General features: G+C 35.4%; 2 long non-coding RNA genes and 1 pseudogene across 2 annotated transcripts; all 3 read left to right on the top strand.

Moving 5' to 3' along the window:
- The first annotated feature begins 3,200 nt into the window (after positions 1 to 3,200).
- On the top strand, positions 3,201 to 9,994 carry LOC107944030 (E3 ubiquitin-protein ligase COP1-like; annotated as a pseudogene).
- Positions 9,995 to 10,625: 631 nt separating this feature from the next.
- On the top strand, positions 10,626 to 18,330 carry LOC121232138 (uncharacterized). Its single transcript, XR_005930355.1, has 4 exons — positions 10,626 to 10,938; positions 16,745 to 16,786; positions 16,938 to 16,997; positions 17,438 to 18,330. It is a non-coding gene; the product is annotated as an uncharacterized lncRNA (long non-coding RNA).
- A 1,445-nt stretch (positions 18,331 to 19,775) lies between these two features.
- On the top strand, positions 19,776 to 21,214 carry LOC121232139 (uncharacterized). The gene is made up of 5 exons (XR_005930356.1): positions 19,776 to 20,100; positions 20,442 to 20,482; positions 20,639 to 20,688; positions 20,800 to 20,852; positions 20,940 to 21,214. It is a non-coding gene; the product is annotated as an uncharacterized lncRNA (long non-coding RNA).
- Positions 21,215 to 27,547: the final 6,333 nt, after the last annotated feature.

Here is a 27,547-nt window from a genome sequence, read left to right as displayed (position 1 = left end):
CCTTGCTTCAGTAGTTAGTTTCCTCTAATCTTAGTTTAACAGTTCTGTGCACATATTGGTACAAATAACTACACTAATTGACAAGTTTTTTGATCTGATTTTCTTTTAATAAAAAATATTCTTTTCCCTTTTTGTAGATACAAACATATCTTCACTTTATTAGAGAGGACATAAATTCTGTGGACAGGCATAGAATAGATTTGTATTGTGCAAGAGATAGATACACACTGAAATTGAGGATGCTTGGAGATGATTCTAGTATAAGAAAGCCATGGGATTCCTCTAGAGAAAGGAACAGTATTGGAATTGCCTCTAGTTCTCTTAATTTCAGAGAAGGTATGTTTGCAAGGAATCTTCAAAACAAGAAATTAGATGGAAAGACACAGGTGAGTGGCCACGGAGCTCAGAGAAAAGATACCTTAAGTGGAGCATACTCACAGGGTTTTAATCAATTAGGTCTTTTTATTGAAACGTGTGCTCTAGAAAAAAAACATAGGTACTTGATTAAAATAAAGGAAAAACTTAGATATCGATAGTTTCTCTCTAATGGCAACTGGTGTACTCGTTGCCTTGTAATTTTGCATGGAGATACTTCCATGCCAAGGAAGTAAGACATTTGTCCCTAATCAGACATCTCAAACACCTTGTCCTCTTCACCAACAATTTTGAAGCCTTTAGGCTATTCAATATATATCTCTTCTTCAAGAAAACCATTGAGACGGGCTGACTTCACATCAAGCTGATGGATTTTCCATTGCAATTGTGCTGCTAAGGCAACTAGCAGCCTTATGGTGTCAAGCCTAGCTATTGGTGCAAAGGTTTCAAAGTAGTCAATGTCATACTTTTGGCTGAACCCTTTTATAACCAGCGTTGCTTTCAGTTTGTTCAAGTTTCCATCAGCATTGTGCTTGGCTCGAAACACCCATTTCACTCCAATGAATTTTCTGTTGAGTGGTCTTTCAACTAGCTGCCAGGTCTGATTCTTCTCAATCATACTGATTTCATCAGCCATTGCCTGTTTCTAGCTTTGTTGAGCTTTAGCCTTTTCAAAGCAGCTTGGTTAAACTACAGCCACATAAGCTCTTTCATAAATCTCAGCCAATGGTCTAGTGCCCCTGACTGGTTCATCATTAATGTCCATTTCAGGACCATTTTGATCAGCTTCAGTCTGAGCTGTCACCAAATCTTCAATAGTAGTTTCTGGTTCAGTTTTATCCCAGTTCCAACTTGACTTCTTATTGAATACAACATCTCTGCTCATAGAAACCTTGTTTGTTCAAGGATCAAGTATCTTGTAACCTTTTTTGACATTGCTGTAACCCACCAATATGGTAGGTTGAGCCTTCTCGGCTAACTTGTCCCTTTTAACAGCAGGAACATGAGCATAGCATATACATCCAAATACTCTCAGGTGAGCCAGTGATGATTTTGAACCCAAACCTGGCGTCGAATGGAGTTTTCTGAGCCAAAGCCTTGGTTGGGAGCCTGTTTTGGAGGTATATAGCAGTGTTAACTACCGTAGCCCACAAGGTTTTAGGCAAATTCTTCTCAAACAGTAAACATCTGGCCATATCCATCAGACTTCTATTTTTTCTTTCACTTACACCATTTTGTTGAGGTGTATAAGTGTTGGTGAGCTGGTGTTTGATGCCTGCTTCATTACAAAACCTTTGAAACCCGGATGAAGTATACTCAACCCTATTATCAGACCTCAATGTCTTCAGCTTGCAACCTGTTTCAGTTTTTGCTACAGCCTTGAACTTCCAGAATACTGAGGCTACTTCATACTTATGCTGGAGGAAGTAAATCCAACAATATCTCGAGTAATCATCAATGAATAAGATGAAATACCTGCTTCCATTCAGAGATTGAGTCTTCATTAGACCACACACATCAGTGTGTACAAGTTGTAGTCTTTCAGAAGGTCTCCAGGCTTTGTTTGTAGGAAATGGTAGTCTAGCTTGTTTTCCTAGCTGACATACTTCACAAACTTCTTCTTTTTCAATTGAGTTTGTGAAGTTTTCAACCAAATATTCTTTGGTTAGCTGAGTCATTGAGTTGTAGTTGACATGGCCAAGCATTTTGTGCCACAGCTTGGATTCATCTTGAACAGTTGTGTATACACTGTCTGAGCCCTTGCTTCAGTCTACAACAAAGCTTTTGTCAGCCATGGTCATTGGCATGAGCTTGGATCCTTTTGGATCACTGATTAGGCACTCATTGCCTTTGAACACCACATAATAACCCTTTTCTAGCAACTGAGCTATACTGAGCAGGTTTCTATCTATTTCAGGCACCAAAAGTACATTTGAAACAAGCTTGGTACCTGTAGGAGTGTCAATCAGCACATCTCCTTTGCCTTCTGCTTTGATGAAGTGTCTATTTCCAACATTCACCCTTGTTTTGAAGCTTCTGTCAATTTTCTTGAAGATGAAAGCATCACGAGTCATGTGGTTAGTACATCCACTACCAATCAGCCATCCTTTTGTGGCTTTTCTTTTGGCAGCTGAGCAAGAAACTGCAAAGACTTTCTCTTCTTAGTCACTGTTTTCTTTTACTACTTGAGCTTCAGCTCTTGGCTGTTGAGGTTGATTTGGCCTCTGTTTGCCTTTGTTTTTGTAAACTTTGTTTGCATGGTCCATCTTTTTGCAGATTTGACATTACACATCAGGCCTAAACCAACATGCTTCACCCGGATGACTTAGCCTTATGCAGTATGGGCAAGATATCTTCTTGCACCATCTATTCTAGGCTTGTCTTTCCAGGTTTTCTTCCCCTTATAGGCAGAGGAGTTTGAGGTTGGTCTGGTTTTGGCTTGGAAGGCACTTTCTTGATGCTCCTCCAGTCTATTGGCTCTCATTTGCTCTTGGGCATAACAAGTATTGATCAGCTCTGTCAATGAAATGCTGGTCAGGTCCCTCGAGTCTTCAAGAGATGAGATCTTTGCGTCATACCTTTCAGGTAAGGTTAATATCACCTTCTCCACAATTCTTGCTTCATTGAATTGTTCTCTAAGTAGCTTTATGCTGTTTACTACAGCCATGATTCTGTCCGAGTACTACTTTATTGTTTCTTTCTCCTTCATCTTCAAGTTTTAAAAATCCCTTCTCAAATTCAGTAGCTGTTGTTGTCTTGTTCTTTCAGTCCCTTGGAACTCCTCATTTAACTTATTCCAGGCCTGCTTTGGTGACTCACAAGCCATGATTCTTGTGAAAATCACATCAGACATACTGTTCTGGATGCAAGACATGGCTTTGTGCCTTTGGGTTCTTTCATCAGAATGCTGCCTTATTTGAGCCACTGTTGGGTTGGCTCTTAGAGGTGCTAGTTCAGCATCTGAGTTGACAACCTCCCACAAATCAAATGCTTACAGGTAGGTCTTCATTTTCACTAATCATATGTGGTAGCCTTCTCCATTGAACACTGGTGGTGGCGCTGGTGAGAATCCTGATGAAGGCATTGTTCTAAGGATTGAAAATGACAGGTCCACTAAGAATAGGGCTCTAGATACAAATTGTTGGGGTTTTTAGAACAATTTATCAAGAGAAAGTATGAAGCTCAGTAAAAACCTTTAGCAACAACGTAATAAATCCGAATAAAGAATGAAAAAAGCTTGAAATTCAAGTATAGAGGTTTTGAGCAAACGAACAGAATCTAGCTTGAACTATGAATGCCAAAAAAAAATGAGAGTATTTTTCTTGAATGATTTCTATTGAAATTCATTAATTAAAAGGATGGCATAATGCCAATACATATACCAGTCATAAGCTGGTCAGCTTTAACAAGTTTCACCTACTACTTTTAAGTTTCATTGTAACTTGCACAACTTGCACATTGAAACTTGCACAATTAGGTAAGCTGATCTATCAATCTTATCAGCAACAAATTACATTAAATACATTACCTTCTTAGTTCTAATTAAACTAAGTTACAAAATATTACTTAAAGTAACAAAATAAAACCAAAATTGAATAGTAGCATCAACTTCAGTAGCTGCATGTACTTCATTTGGAAATACTACAGCAGCTTGATCTTCATACTTAATCCATATAACTTGGACTGCATAGTTTGTTCATTGGCTGTTCAAGTGCTGCATGCATGCCAACTGCAACAATTTGTAAAAACCTTGTGAAGGAGGCTGGTATTTTGTTTGAATAAGTCGGTCATTGGGTAGCTATGGATCTGCACATTAACAAAGAATTTTGTAGTTAATACTTCTGTTTTCAATCCTTAGCTATACTAATTCTCACTAGCTATGTAATTGTTTTCCAAGTCCTAAATGAACCGGCGGATGTACACTGTCCTGTTGTAGAGATGTGCAGATGTTCTAAACTTAGTTACTTAAGCTGGAACAAGTATAGTAAGAACCATATAGATAGTAGTGATTATGAGGGGACAGTAACTGTGTGGGATGTGACTACTTGCCAGGTAATGAGGACTGATATGGTTACTGGAAATTTTGCAATATATCACTTTGGTTGTTCTTATATATTTCATTTAGACGCCAAAGTTATGTGTTGATCCAATTTTAATTTTTGTTTTATATTTTAAATTTTTTAATCTCTTTGGAAGAGTCTGATAGAATATGAAGAACATGAAAAATGAGTATGGAGTGTTGATTTTTCTCAGACAGAACCCTCGATGCTTGTATCTAGTAGCGATGATTGCTAGGTACAGTGACATATTCGATATCTTTAACCAAATGTTCTTTCTTTGCTTAAACGATGAAGAGATAACCATTCATTATCTACACAGAAGATTGGCAATTTGTGTTGGTGAGTCTTAATCTTGTATATCAGATAAATAGGTCAAAGCGTAAATGATTGTTAAGGTTCTTGACATGAACATGTCACATTTATTATGTGAGTTACACAAGATTGCATGGTTTACACATTTAACTAGTAAGTCTTGTACATTGACACATAAGTTATCTGTTTAAATATGTTCAACTTATTTAAAACACATGATTTACCTAGTTAAATATGATTAATAAGTTAAATATTTTAAATATTAATAATGCAATAGTAATGCAATATCTGAGTTCAAATGAGTTTATGTTAAGTGTTGTGCGGAAGCGTGTAAAAGAGTAAAATTATTGTACTAAAAAATCACACTAAGTTCAATTCCCAGGAAAGAGAGGTGGATCACAAAGATCGCTTAAGTACCAGGTCTTTCCTAGCCAAAATATCCCTCTATCGTAATTTAATAGCACAATAAATCACTACAATCACACTCACAAAATATGCAAAATAATACAATAAAGAACACTAGAATTTTAACGAGGTTCAGCAAATTTTGCCTACGTCCTCGGACACTACCAAATATATTTCACTCCAAAATACAAGTGAAAATTTACAAATAGGGAGAGAGAACAATTCCTTAGGTAGAGTGTAACGCCCCGTACCCGAGACCGTCGCTGGAGTCGAATACGAGGTGTTAACGGGCTTAATTCATTACTTAAACAGCTCAAACAATTTATTTTTAAAATTTCCAGTCAAGCTAGCAATCTATGTCACAATCGCTTAAAAATTCATATCTTGAGTCGCTTAAAAATTAAGATCTGTAAATTTTCCCTGAAACTAGACTCATATATATATTTAATAATTTTTTTATAGAATTTTTGGTCAAGCCAATTAGTACATTTTATTAGTTAAAGTATCCCCTGTTTTAGGGTTTGACTACTCTAACCTCTATGTATTACGAATCAGATATATCCCTGTACAGAGTTTCAATGAATATGAAGTTTATTTCTTATAAAACTAGACTCAATAAGTATTTCATACATATAAGATAAAACTCGTAATTGTTTTTTTACAATTTATAGTGAATTTTTAAAGTCAGAACAGGGGATACAGAGATCACTCTGACCCTGTTCCACCAAAACTTAAATATCTCACAAAATATAACTCATATACCTATTTTGTTCCATCCATATGAAAATAGACTCATCAAGATTCAATTTCATAACTTACTCATCATTTAATTCCATTTCTAATATTTTTAGTGATTTTTCAAATTTACATCATTGCTGCTGTCAGATTCTGTTTTATGACAAATTTTACTTTACTATAGATTTTCATGGACTAAATAGCATTTTAAACATACATAACATCAAATATGACTTAGATTGGCCATTCCAATGGCTAATCATTTACAAACCCTTTTCTTGCTAAACCATAGCCATATCATAAGATCATTTACACAAAGTGAGTATTTTGCCATACATGCCACATTCAAAATACACAAGCCATTTTACCAATTTAGGCCTTCGGATAGTGTGAACGAGTCTTCGACCTATCCCGATTCTCAAGCCGGCTTGTCAACAACTACAATGAATGAAAAGAAGGGGGTAAGCATAAATGCTTAGTAAGTTTACATGCAAATAGCAAGTAACATAATCATGCAATTCCACATAAAACATCATTTGTATAAACAACACCAAGACATTCACGTTTCATTTGCATTTAATATCTTTCTACGATTTCATCATACCAAATTCTCAACCCGAGGATTTAAGCACATACCTGTCAAATTTTCTCATTCACCACACTTACCAATATGTCACCTTCGTTTTAGGCATTCTTCTCATTCACTTAAGATTCACCCGTTGAAAATATCGGAATATAATTCGAATACGCAGATTTCATGAACGTAAGTGCCATACCCGCAGCTAGACAAACTCAATAGCTTGCGGAACTTATGTAGCAGCTACCATGCAACCCTCCCATAAGTGAACTCAGACTCAACTCAATGAGCTCGGGCGTTCGCATCCATAAGTGAACTCGGACTCAACTCAACGAGTTCAGAACTCAAATATCCTAGTGACATGTCGCTTGTATTCTAATCTATTCCTAAGGTTCAAACAGGCTTTTTCCTCTATCTCACATCTTTTCCGTCTTCCACGGAATATCGGAACCGATACTCGGTGATAGTTCATACTCATCAAGTAATTCACATAATTACATATTATTCAACAATAACCACAAAACATAACATTTCATTATAATAATAAGCATCATATCATATAAACAACATTAAATTGCTTAAAATGACAATTATGTTACTACATTACACATGAACTTACCTCGATACAAAATTATTAGCAATCGAACTTATTCTTCGTAAACTTTGTTTTTCGCTCGATCGCGACTTGAATCTCGTTTCTCTTGATCTATAATGCCAAATTAATCTTATTTAATACATACATTCATCAAAACAACATTTAATACGAACTTTGGAAAAATTACATTTTTACCCCTAAACTTTTGCATAATTACACTTTTGCCCCTAGGCTCGGGAATTAAACTTCATCCTTTATTCTTATGTTTTATGACATTCTGATCATTTTTCCCTTCTATGGCAACATCAAATTCACACTCTAACATGTACTTATGACTATTAGGTATTTTTACTGATTAAGCCCTTTTACTCGTTTTCGCTTAAAACCGAGTAGAACAAATTATCTAACATAATTTAAAACCTCATATTCTACCATAAAACACCAAAATACACAAATTTCACCTATGGGTATTTTTCCAAATATGAACCCGAGGTTGAACTATTGCTAGCATAAGTTAATTCGAGCTACCAGGACTTCAAAAACATAAAAATCATTAAAAACGGGGCATGAAATCACTTACTATGAAGCTTGAAAGTTGAAGAAACCCTAGCTATGGGGAGAGGTAAAATTCGGTAGCAACAATATGGAGAAGATGATCATTTTGTGTTATTTTTCCCATTTTATTTCATTTAGTATACAAATGATCAAAATGCCCTTACTACTAAACTTTTCAAAAATTCCATCCATGTCCAATTTTTGTCCATAGACTTAGAAATTGGTCAAATTGCTATTTAAGACCTCCTCATTAATATTCCAAAGCAATTTCATACTAAAAACTCCTAGAATGCAAATTTTGCAAATTATCGATTTAGTCCCTAATTTCAATTTAAGCACTTTAGGCATAGGATTTCATCACGAAATTTTCACACAATCATGCAATCGTATCATAAACATCAAAATAATTATAAAATAATTATTTCTATCTCGAATTTGTGGTCACGAAATCACTATTTTGATTAGGCCCTAATTCGGGATATTACATAGAGAATAACAAATGTATGATGATTAAAATGAGAAATGGTTAGGCCTATTTATAGTTGAGGTTCAGGGATCAACTTGCAAAGTCACTATACAATTAAGGACTAAAAATCTTGCAAATATCTCATGCCAAATCTCAATCCTACTTTTAGTACTTTAAATCTCGGATTTCTAGTGCCAAAATTTTGATACCCATTTCTTTGTCTTTCCAAAGTATGGGTGATTGCCAATATTAAGATATTAATATGATTAATCAAATGTATCTAACCATCTTTCTGCTGTTATTTTATTCATGAAGTTTATGGAAACTTCATTGTATATCATGTCATGTATTTATTTTCTGGTAATGAAGCAGGTGAAAGTTTGGTGCACCAAGCTGGAGGCCAGTGTTATTAGTATTGATATGAAAGCAAAAATATGTTGTGTCAAGTATAATCCTGGAACTATCAATGACATTGCATTTTTATAACCACGTGCTGTTACTCCATGCAGCTTTAATTTTTGTAACACATCCCCCCCATATATATATATTATATTCTTTAGTATTATAAGAAAGATACTTTACATTTACAAGACTAGTTTCGAAGAAGCATGTTGGAATGTGAAAGCACTTCATATGTAAATTTTCTTCGTTCTAACTGTGTTCTATTAACCCTGCTAGCATGGACATATGAAAAACTGTTTGTTTGTTTTTGTTTTTGTTTTATTTTGTTTTGTTTTTTTTTGTTTTTTTTAATGTGGGAAAAAGAACTTAAAACTATGAAGTTTTTCTGGGTATGCAGGTTGGTTCAGCAGATCATCGCATCCATTACTATGCTTTAAAAAACATTAGTATTCCATTTCATGTGTTCAGTGGACAAAAAAGGCGTCTCGTACGTGAAATTCTTGTCTGAAAATGAACTCGTTTCTACATTTACAGACATCACACTAAGGTTATGGGATGTAAAGAAGAATTTGCGAGTAAGTTATATACACATGTTTAAATGCTTTAGCATTTTACAATGATGCCTTATTTTTCGACTCTTATTACTTTAAGCCCCTAATTTCTGGTCCCTAAATTGTTGCATTCAATAATATGACCTCTTGCCGGTAAGGCCTTAGCTCTATGGCAAGTTTAAGGCCTTAGGAACTTTGAGGTCTCAGGTTCGAGTCTCACCTTATGTAATTTATTCTTGTTAGTTAGTTTGAATTGAGTTAATTGTTGAGATTGTTATTCAGTTTATTGCTTATAATGATTTATTTTATTGAAACTATTATAACTTTAAAAAATATATATGACTTCTTGAGAAACAATCAAACTTGAACGACTGCATCTTGGGTATATATATATATATTTGGAAGATAAACTGTATATTGTTAGAAGTAGTGGTTAAAGCTCTTGTCAGACACTCCTTTTGCACGGGTTCAAATTGTATTACACCCATCTCCACTCCAATATTGTATAAAAGGAAAAACAACATTGAATCGTGTTTTAGAATATGTTGCATATATTCGTATATTCATTTCAGGGTTTACAATATGTATGGTTTCACTTGCAGCTTCGTACTTTTAGAGGCCACACAAATGAGAAAATTTTTGTTGGTCTTACCGTAAATAGTAACTACATCGCATGTGGCAGTGAAACAAATGAAGTGTATGTGTACCATAAGGTGAGGAACACAAGCAATTAACATTCTTTTTCATCTTTTATTAGAGAAACTTGTAGCGAGAAACAAAATATTGCAGGAAATTGCGAAACCTGTAACATGGCCTAGGTTTAGTTCTAAGGACATGGATGATGCCGATGAAGATGCAGGTTCACATTTCATCAGCGCTGTTTGTTGGAAGAGTGATAGCCCTACCTTGCGAAGTGCCAACAGTCAAAGTACTATAAAAGTGCTTGTCCTTGCTGCTTGATAAAATTGAACAGAATTTTGATATAGCATATAAGATCAATTTGAAATGGTACATTCTTGAAGTATACCAAATGTTAAGTTTAAATACCAAATGTTATATTAAACTAAAAATTATTAGTTATTAAGTTTTCTTTTAATTGAGATCCATTTCTATTTTAGATCCTCATTCTTTTATAATTATATATATTTTTTTTCGAAAAAAGAATGATGCCTAACTTCTGTTTTTTAGACAGATATACTCTGGAAAATTCTTTAATTTAGCAAAAATTATAATATAATCGACATTGTTAATTAGTATAAAAAATTGACTAAATAACGAATTTTAATAGTTTGATAATTGAATTTAACTCTTTTCATCTTATTTAATCTAGGAAGATTAAACTCAATTAGCATAATGATATATTTAGTTCTAACTTTTACTCATTTCTAGAAATAAAAATATAGGGGCTAAATTTTAAGTTTGTAAAGAGTAGAGGGACTTATAGGATATTTTAACCTAAAACTTAATAAGCACACAATTCCCGGCCAAAAGGAAAAACAGTTATAAGGGTAACAAATCAGAAGAGAAGCCTTCTTGTTTTCATCATTTTGTTCATTGATAAAACCCCCAAAAGCCATGCATCCTTCCCACTTCTCCTTCCAAGAACTGAAGCTTCAATCCATTTGCAGAAAAGAAAATTAGCAAGTGGTAAGGCTCCTGCAATCAAGAAGCCCTCTTTGTTTTCTTTTTTTTTTCTTTCAAATTATTCATATACCTTTGTGGCTTTTTCTTGGAGCACTCAGCAGTTTCCCATTTCCATTGGCGGCGAAGCCTTCAAACACCGTTAGCTGTCCCTTTTGAATGGCGGTGGTTAGGTTTCCATTAGATTATAGACATCGTGTCTACTTGTGCTGCAATTGACAGACCCACGTTCTCAATGTCCCCCACAACAACCCGATCTCCCGGTATGTCTTTATTTCCCTCTCTCTCTCTCTATATATATATATAGGCATGGTGGTGATACTTTCTCTCTCTTTCTTTTGATCTGTTCTGTTGGGAAGAAACCGAACAACCGAAACAAAGCGAAAGCACAACCGGTGTTCTTTCTCTCCTTATAACTCCTGTAAAAATTATGGCAAGCACAATAGCACAAGATATGTTCTCTAGCAACCTTAATCAACCACAAATCAACTAATGCAACCACAACAAAAATAAATAGAGACACCGATATTTTTACGTGGAAAACCCCTCTAAATTAAGGGTAAAAACCACGGGACTTTAGAGTCCGATAAAGAGCTCCACTATCATTCAAATGTTCAACTACAAGATCACAATATCAAGCCTACAACAAGCATTCAACTCCGACAAGGCTAACAACATGTAATCTTTAGCAAAAGAGAGAAAAATGAGAGAACATCACCAAAAACGTAGCTGCTGAAAAATGGGTATTTCCGACGCTACAAGACTCGGATGAAAAATCCGACCGTACAAAGTCAAGAACACCTTATCACCTAGCTGCTGTCCAAAAATCAGCTCAATCGAACCACGGATGGACCTTCGATCGAAGAGTTGATCACTGCTGCACCAAGCTTGAAAATCTGATTTTTTTTTTATTCTCTTTCTCTCTATTTTTTCTTTAGCTCTCTACTAAAATTTTTGCCCAACACCCGTTAAAAACCCAAAATGGCTTTTTTTGACAAAACCAAAGAAGGGACAAAACATTATGGCATAAAATATGGGTTTCCCACATAGTGGGACCCATACCCAACAAATCTCCCCCTCCAACTATGTGGGGAATGCCTCCATACCGGAGGTCAAACAACATGCTTCAAATTTTCCTCTTGGTAAGGCCTTCGTCAACATATCAGCACCATTATCATTAGTGTGTATCTTCTCAAGCTCTAACAGCTTAGCTTCAAGAACATCTCGTATCCAATGGTACCTCACATCAATATGCTTAGATCTAGCATGAAAAGTTGAGTTCTTACCAAGATGAATAGCACTCTGGCTATCACAGTACAGGACATACTTCTCCTGAGTAAAACCAAGCTCATGCACAAACTTCTTCATCCAAAGCATCTCCTTACACGCTTCGGTTGCTGCAATGAACTCTGATTCGGTGGTGGACAATGCAACACACTTTTGCAGTCTCGATTGCCATGCCACAGCTCCCCCTGCATAAGTGATTAAGTAACCTGAAGTAGATCTCCTCGAGTCAATGTCTCCGGCCATGTCTGAATCTGTATACCCAACAAGAACAGGTTTCTCATTGCCGAAACAAAGTTTCATGTTGGAAGTGCCACGAAGATATCTCATAATCCACTTCACTGCATTCCAATGCTCTCTGCCTGGATTAGAAAGAAACCGACTAACTGTACCAACGGCATAAGCCAAGTCTGGTCTCGTGCAAACCATTGCGTACATCAAACTACCCACGGCTGAAGAGTAAGGAATTTTCTGCATCTCTTCCTTCTCCTTTTCTGTGGAAGGACTATGCTTAACACTCAATCTAAAGTGCATAGCAAAGGGAGTATTCACCGCTTTAGCTTTGTCCATACTAAACCTTTGAAGTACTTTCTCAATGTACCTCTCTTGTGATAACCATAATTTCTTGGCCTTTCTATCACGTGTCAGTCTTATGCCAAGAATTTGCTTTGCTGGCCCCAAATCCTTCATTGCAAAGGATTTACTCAACTCTTGTTTCAACTTCTCAATTCTAGAAGCATTCTGACCAACAATAAGCATATCATCAACATAGAGCAAAAGAATAATAAAATCATCACCAGAGAATCTCTTAACAAACACACAATGATCAGAAGTAGTCTTCTTGTAGCCTTGCTCCCCCATAACAGACTCAAACTTCTTGTACCATTGTCTTGGAGCTTGCTTCAAACCATACAAGCTCTTCTTCAATCTGCACACATAGTCCTCTTTCCCTTGTGCAACAAAACCCTCTGGCTGCTCCATGTAAAGCTCTTCTTCCAAGTCACCATGAAGAAAAGCAGTTTTCACATCCATTTGTTCAACCTCTAGGTCATAACAAGCTGCCAAACTCAGTATAGTTCTGATAGAGGACATCTTCACAACCGGAGAAAATATTTCTTCAAAATCAACCCCCTTTTTCTGAGTATAACCCTTGACGACCAATCTAGCTTTGTATCGTGGAGATGAAGACTTCTCTTCTTGCTTCAACCTGTAAACCCACCGATTCTTCAAAGCTCTTTTGCCCTTAGGCAGTTTCACCAATTCAAAAGTATGGTTCTCATGCAATGATTGAAGTTCGCCTTTCATCGCTTCAACCCACTGATCTTTGCATTCACTCTCCATAGCCTCTTCATAACATTCAGGTTCTCCCCCGTCAGTCAAAAGAACATATTCATCAGGAGAATACCTGACAGAAGATCGTCGATCTCTAGAAGACCTTCGAAGTGGAACTGCTGGTGGAGCTATAGGTGCTTGTTGTTGATCATTCACAACATCATCCATGGGAGTATCAAAGTCACCTATAGTCTGATGGTCACCACTAACATCACCATGCACATCATCCTGGATAGGATCTGGTGAAGAGTCTAGGGGAACCGGATTCACATCGATCAAGTCACCACTACCTTGTGAATCCACTTTCTCCGTCTTATCAATGTCATCAATGGTCTGATCCTCAATGAAGACAACATCTCTGCTTCTCACGAGTTTCTTCTGAACTGGATCATAGAGTCTATAACCAAACTCACCATCTAGACCATAACCAATAAAAATGCATTGTCGAGCCTTGGCATCCAACTTGGATCTTTCATCCTTTGAAACATGAACAAATGCTTTACAACCGAACACACGTAGGTGATCATATGACACGTCTTTACCAAACCAAACTCTATCTGGCACATCACCTTTCAAAGGAACACTAGGAGACAGATTTATCACATGTGTCACTGTATTCAAAGCTTCAGCCCAAAACGATCTTGGTAACTTTGCATCTGACAACAAACATCTGACTCTCTCAATCAATGTTCGGTTCATTCTTTCAGCTAACCCATTTAACTGTGGAGTCTTTGGTGGTGTTCTCTGATGTCTGATTCCCTGTCGCAGACAATACTCATGAAACGACCCTGTGTACTCGCCACCATTATCAGTACGAATGCACTTCAACTTCTTCCCAGTTTCCCTTTCAACTGATGCTTGAAACTGTTTAAACACCTCAAAGACTTGATTTTTAGACTTCAAAGTGTAAACCCATAGCTTTCTTGAACAATCATCAATGAAAGTCACAAAGTAAAGTGCACCACCATGTGATCTTACTTTTATCGGACCACAAACATCTGAATGGACCAACTCTAGCAACTCTGATTTCCTATGAGGAGGATGGCTTCTAAATGAAACTCTTTTCTGCTTTCCTGCTAGACAATGAGCACAATTCTTCAGTGTAGCATTCTTTAAACCCGAAAGTTGATTCTTCTTCGCTAAACAGCTAAGCCCCTTCTCACTCATGTGACTGAGTCGTTTATGCCACAACTCAGTTGAGTTGTCATTCAGTGTCACATTCACCGTCTCTCGAGAAGTCAAAGCTTGCATCAAGTACAAATTTGAGCTCTTCTTTCCTCGAGCCACAACTAAGGAGCCTTTAGTCAGCTTCCACTGCCCTTCACTGAAGGTGTTACAGAATCCCTCATCATCAAGCTTTCCTGCAGAAATCAAATTCAAACGGACATCCGGTGCATGTCTGACATCCTTGAGAGTTAACTTTGTTCCATTGTTACTTACCAAGCTAACATCTCCCATACCAATAACCGAAACCAAACCATCATTACCCATCTTCAATACCCCAAAATCACCAGGAGTATAAGATGTGAAGAATTCCTTCCTCGACGTGACATGAAGTGATGCACCAGTATCAATCACCCAACTAGTCTCGTCGCATGCTAGGTTGACCAAATTCTGATCACAAATAACTAACAAATCTTCACGAGTAACAGTAGCAACACGCTCGGATTTTTCATCGTCATTCCGGTCGTGTTTATCACCACCACCTTTGTTCTCTTTCTTCCACTTGAAGCAATATTTCTTGATATGACCTTTCTTACCACAATGATGACACTCAAGATTCTTGTATCTCGATCTTGACTTGTTTCGGCTTTTATCTCTACCCTTTCCATCTTTGTCTCTGTTTCTCCCCCTGTTCTCGATAACCAACACCTCGGACTGTGATGTAGAACCCTGAGATCTTCTTCTAACCTCTTCATTCAACACACCACTCTTAGCCAAATCCAAAGTAATAATACCCTGTGGGGCAGAATTAATGAGTGAGACTCGAAAGGTCTCCCAAGAGTCTGGTAGAGTAGCAAGCAACCAAAGTCCTAAAATCTCGTCATCAAATTTGACACCCATACCAAGCAACTGATTCATCATACTCTGAAATTCACTAACATGGTCAGCTATAGACATTCCTTCTTTATATTTCAGCGCCATCATTTTCTTCAGCAAAAATAACTTGTTATTGCCCGACCTCGAAGCATACAAGCTTTCAAGCTTCTCCCACAATGTTCGAGCATGTGTCTCCTGATCAATGTGATTGTAAACATTTTCTTCAACAAATTGCCGAATAAAGCCACACACTTGTTGATGCTCAAATTCCCATTCTTCATCACTTTTCGAATCGGGTTTTTGAGTAGTAAAGACCGGAAGATGCAAAGCCTTCACAAACAACAAGTCCTTCATTTTATTCCGCCAAAGTTGATAATTTGTGCCATTCAACATAATCATCTTGCTCGTATTAATTTCCATAATTATCTGACACAATAACCAAGCTCTGGTACCAGTTTGTTGGGAAGAAACCGAACAACCGAAACAAAGCGAAAGCACAACCGGTGTTCTTTCTCTCCTTATAACTCCTGTAAAAATTATGGCAAGCACAATAGCACAAGATATGTTCTCTAGCAACCTTAATCAACCACAAATCAACTAATGCAACCACAACAAAAATAAATAGAGACACCGATATTTTTACGTGGAAAACCCCTCTAAATTAAGGGTAAAAACCACGGGACTTTAGAGTCCGATAAAGAGCTCCACTATCATTCAAATGTTCAACTACAAGATCACAATATCAAGCCTACAACAAGCATTCAACTCCGACAAGGCTAACAACATGTAATCTTTAGCAAAAGAGAGAAAAATGAGAGAACATCACCAAAAACGTAGCTGCTGAAAAATGGGTATTTCCGACGCTACAAGACTCGGATGAAAAATCCGACCGTACAAAGTCAAGAACACCTTATCACCTAGCTGCTGTCCAAAAATCAGCTCAATCGAACCACGGATGGACCTTCGATCGAAGAGTTGATCACTGCTGCACCAAGCTTGAAAATCTGATTTTTTTTTTATTCTCTTTCTCTCTATTTTTTCTTTAGCTCTCTGCTAAAATTTTTGCCCAACACCCGTTAAAAACCCAAAATGACTTTTTTTGACAAAACCAAAGAAGGGACAAAACATTATGGCATAAAATATGGGTATGTGGGACCCATACCCAACATGTTCCTATGTATTTGTTTGTTATGCCTATGGACTGTGCTGTGTTTAGTTCCATGGCATTTCTGTCTGTACATGTTAATGTTTTTGCTCCTTTTTTAGGGTTTTAGAGTTTAATCTTGGTTCAATAATTGATGTTGGCAGTTCTAGTGCTGGGTGCTCTGTCTGCTTAATTACTTTGTATTGTAAACATTGGGTGGTCTTGCAAGAACATTTGAAAAGCATGCTTGTTTTGAACAAAAATTTCAGGTACTGAGTGGTGGAAGTTGATGGACTTATATGCAAGACACAGTAAGTTATATCTTTCTTTGCGTTATAATTTTATCACTCAAATTAGTGGAATAATAATTTAATATTTCAGTTGAATATACTGAATCGAAGAAATTAATTAGAAAATATATTATTATTTTATTAAAAGAAAATGGTGCCTGCATGCATACAGGGATTTGTTGCTGTATTGGAATGGACGGTTTATGGTTTGGGCTGACGACGAGGAGTTGAGGTAAACCAAATCTTAACAAAACATTTCAGATGATATATATATACTTAAAGGAAACAAGTGCTGCTGGTTTTGTAATTTTTTTAAGGTTGTTTGAAAAATCCATCAAAATAATACTATAAATGTGAGATTGGTAGTATAATTGTTGTTGGATTCTACTGCCAAAGCCGACTTAAATTCTTGTTTCTCTCAAAATTATCAAAACCATTCAACTTTCTGTTTGTGTCTATTTCTTTTTTGTTTGAGGTATATATATATAGACGATAGATAATTATCCTGTTAGTGGAGTAAAAAAACTTCATTTTTAAAATATAATAAAATAATTAAAAAACACTTCGTGACATGACCGAATAATTATTATTTTTATTCCTTTATATATATAATCATTTCAAGTAAGTTATTTAAATTCTAAACATAACCCTAAACCCTAATTGTAAAATTAGGTCTATGATGGAAATTGAAGACAGACTTATGACTACCATGGAGAAGAAAAGAGTAAAGCAGAAGGCTTTAGGAAGAAGGTGAAAACACTATTCGGAAGTGGAGTAAAGCTGCAATCGATTCACTATCAGATCGAAAAAAAAGTTATCCTTCAAGAAGCAGAAAGAGCTTGGACATTGGGTAAATTGTTAGGTTTCTTGTAAACTGTGATATGATTTTGGTGTTTTATAAGAATTGATTTTTGGCAAAAAGAGATCTGTGAGTTGTAGTTTGATTATTTTTGTTTAAAGAGTCGTGGGAATTACACTTTTTTATGCTTGCTTGAAGTTTGGTGATATTTTCATGAAGGTTTTTGTCTTTCTCAGTATGTTTTTTTGCTAAGCATATTGTATGCAATTTGAGATATCTAATGCCATATAATCAAATGCATGTACATTTGGCTCATGAGAATAGAGTTACAAAAACACACAACTCTTTAAACAAGAATAATCAAAACCACAACTCACAACTCTTTTTGCCAAGAACCAATTCCTAAAATACACCACAATCATACCATAATTTAGAAGAATCCCGGCAATTTACCCAAGGTCCAAGTTCTTTTTTCTCTCTGAAGGATATCTTTTTTCCGAATCTGACAGCGAAGCGATCACAACTTTACTTGACATCCAAATAGTCTTCTTTGCTTTCTTCTTCCTAAAGCCTTCTTCTTTAATCTACATTTCTTCTTCTAGAAGAAGATACAGATGACATGCACAGTACAAAACTCACTTTTACCGTCATTTATAAGCACCGGTAAAAGTACAAAAAATCGTCGGTATTGATTTTTGCCGACAGTTCTTTGACCGCCAGCTAGGCAAATGCCGGTAAAGAATTTCCGGCGAGCTGACCATAAGTGCTGAAACATTTTCCGTCAGAAAACAAGATGAGGTTTGTACTTTTCTGTGTTCTGTGAATCACATAAAACGACCACCTTGGTCATATGTTAACTCCACCCTCTCTTACATTTTGGACTAAGTGAATGGTTTCTGAACAAAAAAATTTCAGGTACGAGAGGTGGAGGTTGATGGTCTTATATGCAAGAGACCGTAAGATATATCTTTCTTTGTGTAATAATTTAATCACCCAAATTATATACATTTTAATTGTGTAATAATAATTTAACACTTTATATATACATACGCATACATATACATTACACGTACACATACATATATACATGGTATGTTATGTGGTGCACTTTGTACTTTTCAGATTTTGGGTGATCATTGAGTTGCGCATACATCTTGGCATCAATTTTATAGGTTTGAAGGTTTTCTTTTCATACATAAGTTTAAAATATTGAATCGGAAAATTAAATAGAAAATATATTATTATTTTATTGAAAACAAAATGATGGGTGCATGCATGCAGCGAGCGAATTGACGACGAGTTGAGGTAAACCAAATATTGACAAAAACTTTCAGGTATATGTATTTAATTAAAAGGAAACAATTGCTGCTGGTTTTGTATTTATACCATGTCATGGATTTATTTTCTAGTAATGAAGCAGCTGAAAGTTTGGTGCAAAAAGCAGGAGGCCAGTGTTATTACATTGCAGTATGTTCACGGAATTATTCATTTTTATAACCAGGTGCTTTTACCCCTTGCAGTTGGTATAATTACAAATACTTGATCATGTTAGAGCAGTTTTTGTTCTATTCCTGTATGTTCTGTGATGAACTATGTCTGTTCTGAAATTCTGATATGGGCTACCATTAAGTTATATACACATGGTTATATGCTTCAGCCTTTTACAATGATGCCTTCTTTTTCGACTCTTATTGCTTTAAGCCCCAAATTTCTGGTCCCTAAATTGTTGCATTCAATAATATGACCTCTTGCCAGTAAGGCCTGGGCTCTATGGCAAGTTTAGGGTATTATAAACTTTGAGATCTCAGTTCGAGTCTTGTAATTTATTCTTGTTTGTTAGTTTGAATTGAGTTAATTGTTGAGATTGTTATTCAGTTTAGTGTTTATAATGATTCGTTCTATTGAAACTATTATAATTTTAAAAAATAGATATGACTTCTTGAGAGGCAGTCCAACTTGAACAACTGTATCTTGGGTTTTTTTTTTCTTTTTTTAAAGATAGAGTGTATGTTGTTAGAAGTGGGTTCAGAAATTTATACAAAATTCAGTTTTGGCTTGTACGAAACAATGATTTAAGCTCTTGTCAGATACTCGTTTTGCACGGATTCAAACTGTGTTACGCCATCCTCACCTTAATTTTATATAATAAAAAATTGAACTGTGTTTTAGAATATGTTGCATATATTACAATATGTATGATTTCACTTGCAGCTTCATACTTTTAGAGGCCATACAAACGAGAAGAATTTTGTTGGTCTTATTGTAAACAGTGACTACATCCCATGTGGCAGTGAAACAAATGAAGTGTATGTGTACCATAAGGTGAGGAACACAAGCAATTGACATTCTTTTCATCTGTTATTAGAGAAAGTTGTAGTGATAAACAAAATATTGCGGGAAATTGCGAGACCTGTAACATGGCATAGGTTTGGTTCTATGGATATGGATGACGGAAATGAAGACGCTAGCTCGCACATCATCAGCGCTGTTTGTTGGAAGAGTGATAGCCTTACCTTGCTAAGTGCCAACAGTCAAGGTACTATAAAAGTGCTTGTCGTTGCTGCTTGGTAAAATTGAACAGAGTTTTAATATAGTATATAATATCTATTTGAAATGGTAAATGCTTGAAGTGTACAAAAAATCATCGGTATTGATTTTGCCGACAGTTCTTTGACCGCCAGCTAGGCAAATGCCGGTAAAAAAATTCCGGCGAGCTGACCATAAGTGCTGAAACATTGGCCGACAGAAAACTAGATGAAGTTTGTACTTTTCTGTTGTTCTGTGAATCCCATAAAACGACCACCTTAGTCATATGTTAACACCACCCTCTCATACATTTTGGACTAAGTGAATGGTTTCTGAACAAAAAAATTTCAGGTACGAGAGGTGGAGTTTGATGGACTTATATGCAAGAGATCGTAAGATATATCTTTCTTTGTGTAATAATTTAATCACCCAAATTATATACATTTTAATTGTGTAATAATAATTTAATACTTCATATATACATATACATTACACGTACACGTACATATATAGATGGTATGTTAAGTAGTGCACTTTGTACTTTTCAGATTTTGGGTGATCATTGAGTTGCGCATACATCTTGGCATCAATTTTATAGGTTTGAAGGATGGTTTTCTTTTCATACATAAGTTTAAAATATTGAATCGGAAAATTAAATAGAAAATATATTATTATTTTATTGAAAAATATGATGGGTGCATGCATGCAGGGAGCGAACTGACGACGAGTTGAGGTAAACCAAATCTGGACAAAAATTTTCAGGTATATATATATTTACTTAAAGGAAACAATTGCTGCTGGTTTTGTATTTATATCATGTCATGGATTTATTTTCTGGTAATGAAGCAGCTGAAAGTTCGGTGCAAAAAGCAGGAGGCCAGTGTTATTACATTGCATTGCAGTATGTCCACGGAATTATTCATTTTTATAACCAGGTGCTTTTACCCCTTGCAGTTGATATAATTACAAATACGTGATTATGTTAGAGCAGTTTTTGTTCTATTCCTGTACGTTCTGTGATGAACCATGTCTGTTCTGAAATTCTGATATGGGCTACCTTTAAGTTATATACACATGTTTATATGTTTCATCATTTTACAATGATGCCTTCTTTTTTCGACTCTTATTGCTTTAAGCCCCAAATTTCTGGTCCCTAAATTGTTGCATTCAATAATATGACCTCTTGCCAGTAAGACCTTGGCTCTATGGCGAGCTTAGGGTCTTAGAAACTTTGAGGTCTCACGTTCGAGTCTCACCTTATGTAATTTAATTTATTCTTATTTGTTAGTTTGAATTGAGTTAATTGTTGAGGTTGTTATTCAGTATAGTGCTTATAATAATTCATTCTATTGAAATTATTATAACTTTAAAAAATATATACGACTTCTTGAGAAGCAGTCAAATTTAAACAACTTTATTTTGGGCTTTTGTTTTTTTAAGATAGACTGTATATTATTAGAAGTGGGTTTGTAACACCCCGAACCCGAGACCGTCGTCGGAGTCGAACACGAGGTGTTAACAGACTTCAAACCACTTATAAAAAAATTTCCCAGACAAGCTGCCAATCTGCGTACTAGTCGCTTTAAAAATCATATCTTGAGTTCTGAAACTCGAAATCCAGTTCCGTAAATTTTCCCTGAAACTAGACTCATATGCCCATCTACATATTTTTTTCTAGAATTTTTGGTTGGGCCAATTAGTACAGTTTATTAGTAAAAGTCTCCCATGTTACAGGGATCGACTACACTGACCTTTGCGCATTACGACTTGGATATCTCCCTGTACAGGGCTGCAATACTGATGTCGTTTGTTTCTATAGAAACTAGACTCAAAGGGGAATCTATGCACATATGGCATGACTTCTAATTATCTCTGGTTAATTTATAATGAATTTCCAAAGTCGGAACAGGGAATCCAGAAATCGCTCTGGCCCTGTTTCACAAGAGTTTAATTATCTCCTAACATACAGCTTATATGGTCGTTTCGTTTCTTCTATATGAAAATAGACTCATCGAGCTTCGATTACATAATTTATTCATTGATTAATTCCACTCATACTATTTTTTGTGATTTTTCAATCTCACGTCACTGCTGCTGCCAGCATCTGTTACTAAAGCAACTATGCCTATTTCGTGATTTCTCCTTGATCTAACTAGTAATTCATCATACATATCACAAATTATGATCATGACTAGCCATGCCAAAGGCTAATCATTGTCAAACATCTCCCTACTACACTATTGCCATATCATGAATTTTAACACCAAAATAATCAACCATGACATATGGCATAAAAATCGAATTACTAAGACTTACGACCTAACATTATAGAACTAAATCCAACCGAACATTTATGCCATTTTCGCATGGCTAAAAGTTTACATACCAAATTTCAACAAAACATATTAGCCTATACATGCCGAAATGTTCTCCTAGACCGACTAAAAAGAAGATACCAAAAGTTGCTAGCCGGTGTGATGACTTCGATGACGGCCCGATCACGCAAAAAGAGACGAGTCCAAGAAACCTAAAATAGGTGACAAGGAAACACCGAGTGAGTATATAACTCAGTAAGTCATAAGCAATGCACTACCATCCATTAATAACATTATCACAAGAGGAAACAAAATGGAACGAGGCTAGTTACTCCATCCATACCGAACCATACCATAGTTCCTTAGACCTATCGGTTCAATCTCATACCAAGTCATGCATTCACACTCCATATACTAATCAATAGGATATTTGAGGCATTTTCATACATCATTTTATTTTCGTTACAATCATACAACTAAACGACCTTTCACCTATTCCACGATAAATCTTATGTACGCGACTTCAATTATAATTGTCACATAGGTTCAAACTTACCAAGCTCAACTCCAAATATAAACATAGCGCCTATTAGCCATGAACTCAAGGTACTTACCCGATCCGCTGTTCGTGATCAACTCAATAATGTCGCACACTTAGTGTCCATAGTGATTCAAAAATATATATTAAGTCCGCACACTCAGTGCTATATAATCAACTCGCACACTTAGTGCTATATAATCAAACTCGCACACTTAGTGCTGTACAATTTAAACCCGCACACTTAGTGCCAATCTCATGATCATAAATGTTTATACCCGCACACTTAGTGCCGAGATCAACAACTCAATACATCTCACCTCTTTTCTTTTCATTCAACACTTTCATCACCACATGCATACATGTATATAAATTTATCATTCCATTCGGCATAATTACATAGACATTATGTCTATTTAGATCAATACAAAATATATGCTTGGTGACTTACCTTATGTTGGGGAAAACGATTCCAACTCGGCTACTCGATGTTCTTTCCTTTGCCCTTGCTTGCCTCTCCACCTTTAACTTCTTGAGCTAAATCGATAAATTAACTAGTTTAACCGTCTTGCTAAATATTTATATCAAAATATTAATGATTTCATAGCATAGGAGACACATGGCCAATTCTTATCTTTCTATCCCATGCTTTTGAACTATTTGGTTAACAACCATATACTATCACCCTATTGTCGATAATCCAATCAAGGATAGTATCACAATTGTGTACACCCATATAGCCGAATGTGCAAGATTAAATTCAACATCACCTATATACTTAATTAGATGGCCGAATATACCAAATTAAACTCAACATTAAATGTCACAAGAACCCTAATCTAATTTGCAAATTGCTTGGCCAAAGACTCACAAGTGCCTTATCTATAACCTATTCGGCCTTACTACTTAAACTTAGCCTTTCATACACTTATATCTAATGTCATAGAGATGCCAAATCCTTAAGTGTTCCAACATCTAACTTACTCAATTCAACACATCGAACAACATTTATACCGATTTTGCTAGCACACAAGCCTTTGGCCGAATGTCATTAGCCTCTAGTCACCTAAATTTTTATTCTTTAAAACTCATCCAACACTACATTCGGCACCTCCAACCTATAATTTAGATATTCTCAAGTTCATTCACAAGTACATTTATATGACACATATAGCATTAACATTTTTCAACATGAATCTATAACATGACCGAATACTCATGCACATACATACATAAAGAGAACTCAAATAACACCTAAAAATCTCCTTTCCAAAGTGCATATATACCCATACATACGGCAACTTCCATTCTATCTCCCAACAATGAATTCATGAATTTAGCTATGGGTTAACTAGACTATACACTTATCAACTTAATCTCAACATCAATTAGAATAAAATCACAATGCATACCTTTCCTTTGAACTAGCCATGGCCGAATGCCTTGGTTTCTTTTTTTCAATCTTTCCTTTCTCAATTTTGGTAATGAAGGAGATGAAAGATGAGCCTTCCTTCCTCTTTGTTTTCTTTACTTTATTTCACTAATATTATTTTTTTCTCACATAATGCCATTTCTTATTTTAATAACTAATTAAACATATATATTTGCCCATCAACACCCATCTTGGCCGGCCACTATAAAGAAAATTGGGCAATTTGACATGCAAGTCCACCCTTGTGTTGACATGCACTAATAAACCATTTAAAATTAGTCTATCATATTTCACCATGTCTCATATTGATCCCTATTTAATAATTTCTCATGCAATTGGCAAAATTAGGGAATAAAACGTCCACATATGCATGTACACACATAATAAGCATAGAATATAACAATTAATTATTTTTACGACTCGGTTTTGTGGTCTCGAAACCACTTTCCGACTAGGGTCACATTAGGGCTGTCACAGGGTTAAAAAATTTATACAAGTTCTAGTTTTGACTTGTACGAAATGGTGATTAAAGCTCTTGCCAGATACTCGTTTTGCATGGGTTCAAACTGTATTACGCCCATCTAGATCCTAATATTATATATAAAAAAATTGAACCGTGTTTTAGAATATGTTGCATATATTCGTATGTTTATTTCAGGGTTTACAATATGTATGATTTAACTTGCAGCTTTGTAGTTTTAGAGGCCATACAATTGAGAAGAATTTTGTTGGTCTTACTGTAAACAGTGAGTACATCGCATGTGGCAGCGAAACAAATGAAGTTTATGCGTACCATAAGGTGAGGAACAAAAGCAATTGACATTCTTTTTAATCTGTTATTAGAGAAACTTGCAGTGATAAACAAACTTGTGTAAAATGGCATAGGTTTGGTTCTAAGGACATGGATGACGGCGATGAAGACCTTGGCTCGCACTTCATCAGCGCTGTTTGTTGGAAGAGTGATAGCCCTACCTTGCTAACTGCCAACAGTAAGATACTATAAAAGTGCTTGTCGTTGTTGCTTGGTAAAATTGAACAGAATTTTAATATAGCATATAAGATCTATTTGAAATGGTACATGCTTGAAGTGTACCACTAAATATAATGGTTGATTTATTAAAATAATTAGTTGTATATAAAGTCATGAAAGTATGTAAATTTAATTTAAATTTACGAGCCGAGAAATTATTCACTCTAATGTAAAACTATAAATTACTTTATCTTTTTTTAATTTATTACTAATATTACATACTTTCTTAAGCGAAATACATATTCTCAGAAATTATTCTAGTTATCACGGTGACTGGATTTGATATTCTAATGCTAGATTTAATTATTTCACAAGCTTAATAACATTTTTAAGTTTTTAATTAGTATTAAGAAGTCTCAATTTAAACTCAATAACAAACTATACAAAATACATATTCTCAGAAATTATTCTAATTATCACTGTTACTAGATTTGAGTATTCTAATACTAGATTTAAGTATTTCACAAGCTTAATAACATTTTTAATTTTTTAATTAGTATTAAGAAGTTTCAATTTAAACTCAAAAACAAATTATACGAAATACGTATTCTCACAAATTATTGTAGTTATCACGGTGATTGGATTTGAGTAATTGAATACTAGATTTAAGTAATTCACAAGCTTAATAGTATTTTTAAATTTTTAATTAGTATTAAGAAATCTCAAATTAAACTCAAAAACAAACTCGGATAGTAATGAAATTTAAAAGTTAGTGTGATAATCCAACGAGCTTGAATTTTTCAAATTTCATCCCAAATAATTGTACTTTAATAGATGATTTTATTATAATACCTCTAAATGTAATTGAAATATTGAATCAAACCTAAACATATAAAAATCCAACATGTAATGCTATGCGACAAAGCAAATATATGTTGAAGTATACGAGTATACATTTTTAATAAAATTTGTTGTTTTAACATTTTCAAAATGATTAATATTTTGTTTCATATTTTGATTGGAATTTTTTGATTGATGGATGTAATTTATGACAAATTTTATTTGAAGGAAATATTATAAAATATTTAAATAATGAATTTTAATAGTTTAATAATTGAATATAACTCTTTTCATCTTATCGAATTTAATAAGATTAAACTCAACTGGTATAAATAATGAATTTAAAGCTTTTTTCTCTTGTAACACCCTAAACCTGGCCTACAGATCAAAATGGTAAATCAAACGAAAGCTGATAAGGTAATCGATAAATTATTTTCAACAAAGATTGTTCGAGATCTCTGCATACCCAGTCTAGCTACCAAAATCGAGCGTACTTGAAAGGGGAAACATTAAAGGGGTGAGCTACACGAGCTCAGTGTGAGCTTAAAACCGGACTTAAAACAGAATTACAGAACTCAATTCCCGAGCACAACCGACTTACAGACACTCACAGTGTCAGAAAGCATACTTGGAACCAACGTTCCAACAGAAATGCAACAACTCAAGCTCACCAAGTCACACATAGTCAAGCAGAATACAGTCAGATAATCTTGCACCTAGAACACTCAAACAGACGCGTATGAAATGCAGTCAAGTAATAAAACCCACCCATCCAACCAACACACCTCTCCGTCCCCCGATCACACCCCATAAGAGCTAATTAAGCTCATCCAATCGAAACACACCACATAGGACCTCGAAAAGCCCATCCAACCCTACACACCATGTATGTAGACTAAGTCACTCAGATACCAATACGCAGCAGAGCTGACATCTATGCAGTATAGTGCAATGCGGTAATCCGTTATACAAATAAGCTTGTAGTTAAACTGCCAGATCAGAACAGAATCAGTCTTCCTTCTTTTCACAACCAATCTCAAAATACTTTATGCAAGTGCATGAATGCATTCAATCTCACAGCAATAATGAACATGTCAATCGACAATCAGACAGAAGCAGATATGCATACATACTCAACAGATCAGATTCAAAATCAAACATCTCACACAACAGTCACATATAACACATAACCGAAGCCCAGATCAAAATTCTTAGCCACCCTGTCTAAAGAACAGCCAAGGCCGAAACACACATACACATTCTCAGATCAAAAACACACACAGAACCAAAATAAGTGACTTAAAGCCACACGGCCGTGTGGAAAAACCTAGGCCATGTGGGGGTCAAAATGCCTGTGTGGAG

Source organism: Gossypium hirsutum, chromosome A07, assembly GCF_007990345.1.
Source record: "Gossypium hirsutum isolate 1008001.06 chromosome A07, Gossypium_hirsutum_v2.1, whole genome shotgun sequence".
NCBI lineage: Eukaryota > Viridiplantae > Streptophyta > Magnoliopsida > Malvales > Malvaceae > Gossypium > Gossypium hirsutum.
The sequence above is the reverse complement of the archived record's forward strand: the minus strand, read 5'-3'. Positions and strand labels throughout refer to the sequence as shown.